The sequence below is a fragment of the Rana temporaria genome, chromosome 1 (genome assembly GCF_905171775.1).
Source record: "Rana temporaria chromosome 1, aRanTem1.1, whole genome shotgun sequence".
Lineage (NCBI taxonomy): Eukaryota > Metazoa > Chordata > Amphibia > Anura > Ranidae > Rana > Rana temporaria.
The window spans coordinates 251,078,676-251,084,675 of NC_053489.1; positions in this window are offsets into that span (position 1 = coordinate 251,078,676).

Below are 6,000 nucleotides of genomic sequence, written 5' to 3' on the forward strand. Positions count from 1 at the left end.
GACTTAAAGAAGAACTCTTATGATACATTTAAAATGTAATTATAGGGAGAGCAAATGCCTTGTAATTGTTCTGAAAACCGAGATCATTTTGTAGCATAAAAACACATTTTTCTTTGTCCAGTCCCTCCACTCTGCTTCTCCCCACACAGGAGCCACATTTGTGGGCATTACCTTTTGAGGTTGGTGGCAGAGCACAGGTGCCAACACTCCTTTGTATATACTATTGAAAGGGTCTTCACTGAGAAAAAAAAAAAAAGTACTAAACCCTATATGTCAAAGAAAGCACAAAACAAATAACTTGTGAGGAAATGCAGAGTAGCCCGAATCTCATGTGATGATGCCGCAGCACAGGTTTAGGCTATTCGGTAATCCCCAGGATCTTGCTAGAAGAAGCATTTACATAGGCGTACAGCTGGATGCCAGTGGAAAGGTGAGTATATTCAATACGTTATTTCCCTACGTTTTTTTTTTTGTAAACAAATTGGGTTTACAATTGGGGCCCACGTAGATTAAGCAGCTCTTGCATTTTATTATATCATTACAAATAGTTGGACAGCATCTGATTTGTTTTATTCTGTAGCAGTAGTGTATTTAGGTTTGGTGCTGCCCTAGGCCTGACTAAACTCGTGACCCTCTAATTTAAATATGACCTACCCCTTCCTGTCAAGGCCACACCCCTTCCTGTTTAAGACACGTCCTGAAATTTTTGAGTTGAGACACTCAGGGCCTGCGGGCAATCTATGCAATGGGACAGGGATAGTAAAAAATAAACTGACAGAGGCTTTAACCCTCCCTTACTCCAAAATGAAAAACAAAAGTGTTGCCTATAGTTCTACTTTAAGCACACATTTCTGATCATTTTATGGAGAGGACTAAGAAGATATAACCATGTCAATGGCAGCATAAAACATAGCACAGTAAGGAAGGTTTGTGGTCCAGTATGATAGGACAGTCAAAATGAGAAGCACTGCCCCCCCCCCTCTCACAGTTGTGGAATGCCAGCCTTCCGCATACCGGAAGCAATGCGGCCGCTTTATGGGGGCACTAGACTAATTTGCCTCTCAGCCCAGTCCCCCTCATAAGACTGGCGCTACACTAATAGTGTAGCGCAAGCCGGCGGGGACTCTTTCCGTGCTGCTGCCCTAGGCATGGGCCTTGTTGGCCTAGGCCAGGATACAGCCTTGTTTTGTAGTAAGATTAGTTAGTGCTGTAGTAGAAGGACAACACAAAAAAGCAGATCACCCTTAGTAATAAGGCTTCAGATATAAAAACAAAAATCACTTTATCTTGCTGCTCATGTTGTAGACTTTATACAATTGTATGGATTTATTGAATAGCATTAATACCATTATTGAAATTGCAAATGGAAATCATCTTTCATTGGTCTATCTACAAGAAAGTGGTGAAAGCTGAAATCTGAACGGCTTCTATTGCCTTCAGTTTAATAGATAAAACACAGAGTTTTATTAATAGGCACTGTTAAATATAGAACATGTGCACTTACAAATCTCCAGTTTATAGTAAAGTAATGATACTAGTAAAAAACAAACTTTGCCAGTTTCCAAACTCTGGAAGTTTAACATAGTTAATATGTTTTCACTAAATAACTGGTGCTTTCTTCTGTTAACACACTACTGCCTAATGAGTTTCATTTTATTGAAATTAAGTCATTTTCTTGTGTTTTTTTTCTTGTTTGTTTTTTTTTGTCACATAATTTTGTTCCAGTTTCCTATAAAAGAGAATAGTAATTTGAATATATTTATGTGCAGAGTTTAATAAATATATATATATATAACCGCAACAAGTTTATAAACCACATACAGAAATGAATACATGATAATGTTTTCAACAACATTTTGAGTTTTATCCTTAATCATAGACTAGTGTTGCTGGTATATGTTGTCATTTGTAGTAACAATTAAGGTCTGTGTAAGGTTATCTCATATTAAGAACATAATGTTATTGGACTATTTGTAATATTTACATTATGATAAAAAGAAAAATGGTTTTCATAATAATCCTCCAGCATTTTGGTGCATTGTATAGTTTCGCTAACTTTATATTGTTTTCTATTTTAATAAAGTCTTGTATCAATGGTTAATGTGTTGATCATTTTGTGTACATGTGAACTAATTACTACCATCAGAAACTCACTCTCAAAAAATAAAGAGATCTTGCACTCATGAAACATTTCAAATGAGTATTATGTCTTCTATAAGTTTTAATGAAATGTCTTCTTCAACTGATTATATAAAAAGGTAAGCTAGATAATGTAGTAAAACCTAAACCTTCAATGATACCATCCTGGCCATCCCTAAACCAAAAAGACACTGCCTTGGCCTGGAAAAACCTATACCTACCAGTACCATGATACCACCCTGGCATGGAAAAACCTAAACCAACAATGATATAACCTTGGCCTGGGGAAACACACCTATATCGATACCGCTCTAGCCTGGGAAAACATAAACCTACATTGATACTACTCTGCTCTGGGAAAACATAAACCTACAACGATGCCATCCTGGCCTGGAAGAGCAAAAACCTGGCCTGGAATTTTTTTTTAAAAGGGTTGTAAAGGCATTAAGATATAAACCCATCTGTATGCAGCAGCCCCCTTAACACTTACCTGAAGTCCCTCTCTGTCCAGCGATGTCTACGAGTGTCTCAGCCGTCCAGATTCTCCTTCCTGATTGGCTGAGACACAGTAGTGGCACCATAAGCTCCTGCTGCTGCCAATCAAAGTCAGCTAGCCAATCAGGGTAAAGAGGGGGCAGGGCCAGGCAAGGGCTCCGTGCCTGAATAGACACAGGGAGCTGTGGCTCAGCTCGAGTGCTCCCATAGCAAACTGCTTGCTGTGGGGCCACTGAACAGGAGGAAGGGACCAGGATCACAGAAGAGGGACCGGAGAAGAGGAGGATCCAGGCTGCTCTGCAAATCCACTGCACAGAGCAGGTAAGTATAACATGTTTTTTATTTTTATAGGAAAAAAAAGAGCATTTACAATCACTTTAAACCTACAATGATACTACCCTGCCTTGGAAAAACCTAAACCTACAATGATACTACCCTGACCTGGTGCCACTTTTACATAAGCCCAATGTCACAAAGTTATAAAATGGACAATGGTGTAGTTATTTACAAAAGGAAAAAATGCGCCTACTAAGTGCAGTATGTCTGATGTTATGGAGTTTATTAATAAAACAGCCAAATGGCTACTCACTAAAATGATGTACAAATAGCGCTCATAAGGAGGGGAATTTAGTCACTGTAGATCGTCAGCCGATGTGATGGTAGCTTCTCTGGTGGAGGTTTTGCTGGTTGCTGTCCAGGAGAGGAGAAACACTGGAAACTGCGGACACAGCGAAACCCGAAGGTGGCTGTTCAGCGGCGTGCATTCCAGCCTGGAGCGCACACGGCTCTCGGTGACAGAAAGTGACGTCAGACGGGGGCTCGTAATGATGACACATTTCAATGCTTCCGCATTTTCATCAGATCTGTTTTATTAATAAACTCCATAACATCAGACATACTGCACTTAGTAGGCGCATTTTTTCCTTTTGTCTTTTGCTATTACAGTGTCTTGCTTCACTCACAAAGTGCTACCACGGTGTATATATCATTTTGAACTCTCTTAGCTGGATTCAGGTAGGGTTATGCCGGCGTATCAGTAGATACGCCATCGTAACTCTGAATCTATGCCGGCGTAAATTTAAGCGTATTCTGGAAACCAGATATGCTTAAATTAGGCTAAGATACGAGCGGCGTAAGTCTCCTACGCCGTCGTAACTCTGAATCTACGCCGGCGTAAATTTAAGCGTATTCTGGAAACCAGATATGCTTAAATTAGGCTAAGATACGAGCGGCGTAAGTCTCCTACGCCGTCGTATCTTAGGGTGCAATTTTTCCGCTGGCCGCTAGGTGGCACTTCCGTTGAGTTCGGCGTAGATTAGATACGCCGATTCACGAACGTACGTGTGCCAGTCGCAGTAAAGATACGCCCTTTCCGTAAGAGGTACGCCGGCGTAAAGATAAAGCTGCCCCCTAGGTGGCGTAGCCAATGTTAAGTATGGGCGTCGTTCCCAGGTCGAAATTTAAATATTTTACGTTGTTTGCGTAACTCGTCCGTGAATGGGGCTGGACGTAATTTACGTTCACGTCGAAACCAATACATCCTTGCGGCGTACTTTGGAGCAATGCACACTGGGATATGTACACGGACTGCGCATGCGCCGTTCGTAAAAAAAAGGTCAATCACGTCAGGTCACATAACATTTACATAAAACACGCCCCCTCATCCTCATTTGAATTAGGCGCTATTTACGCTATGCCACCGTAACTTAGGAGGCAAGTGCTTTGTGAATACAGCACTTGCCTCTCTGACTTACGGCAGCGTAGCGTAAATACGATACGCTACGCCGCCTCAAAGATGCGCCCGGCTACCTGAATTCAGCTATCTATGGACTTTAATATTGGGACATTTATTACTATTCTTCTCATTACCCAGTGATTTTTTCCTTTCCCCTTCCCTTTTAAAACAATCCATTCATCCACTTTTTGTGGGGTTGTGGTATTGTGTTTCAAATTTCCCACTTTTGCGCCGTCATTGTGTTTGTTTTAGTTCTTTACAAGCACAGGCTACGCATTCACGACCCGGTCCTGTCCTCCGTGACCGAGCCCGCGGGAACCGCGGACCCGATCGCCGCCGGTGTCCCGCGATCGGGTCACAGGAGCTGAAGAACGGGGAGAGGTAAGTGTAAACACTCCTTCCCCGTTCTTCCTAGTGAGAATGTCACTGATCGTCTGTTCCCTGTTATAGGGAACGACAAACCGTGACGTCACACGTGCAGCCACGCCCCCCTACAGTAAGAATTACTTCCTGTCACGGTCAGGCTCAGAGGCCAGTAGCTATAGCAGTTGAAGACAGGTATACAGGCAGTCACTTCTGGCAGATGACACAGGCTCACCTGAGGTGCGGAGTCTAAGCGCTAGCCGATGTTCACCAGAGCTTCTGATGGTGGAAATGGATTTTTCTGTGTGTTAGTACCAGGTCCGGGTCCTCGGGATCGCCCCACCAGGAGGTGAGCAAGCCGGGGTCCAGTAGCGGATAAGCAGATAAGGATGAAACAGCAGCGGGGTCAGTAAACAAGCCAAGCGATTAATCACGAGTGGCTGCAGGTTGGGATCAAGCAGAAGAGTAGTCAAAGAACAGGCCGAGGGTCAAACACGGGTGGTTGCAGATTGGGATCAGGCACTTGAGTAGTCCAGGAACAGGCCAAGGGTCAAACACGGGTGGTTGCAGGTACAAAAAGAAGCAGGAACGACAACAGCAAGGCACTGGCAGGGAAGGCACAATAACCTGGCAAAGAGGAAGTGCTGAGACAAGGCTTTTATAGGAAGTTCCTGGAAGGAGCAAGGGGTTCAAGGTTCAGCTGCAATAAAGACACCAAGCAGAGTAGACTAATGGATCATATAGGTTTATCCAGCAGATCAGGCAGATCCTGACACCTCCTTAGGGCACACTTAACCCCTTAGCACCCTCTAGTGGTTAACCCCTTCACTGCCATTGTCATTTTCACAGTAATTAGTGCATTTTTATAGCACTTTTCGCTGTGAAAATCACAATGGTCCCAGAAATGTGTCAAAAGTGTCCGATGTGTCTGCCATAATGTCGCAGTCATGAAAAAAATCGATGATCACTGCCATTAGTAGTAAAAAATTTTTTTTATAAAAATGCCATAAAACTATCACCTATTTTGTAAATGCTATAAATTTTGCGCAAACCAATCAATAAACTCTTATTGCGATTTTTTTTTACCAAAAATATGTAGACTAATACGTATCGGCCTAAACTGAGCAAAAACATTTTTTTTTTTATATTTGTTGGGGATATTTATTATAGCAAAAAGTAGAAAATATTGCATTTTTTTTTTAATTGTCGGCTCTATTTTTGTATATAACGCAAAAAATAAAAACTGCAGAGGTGATCAAATACCACCA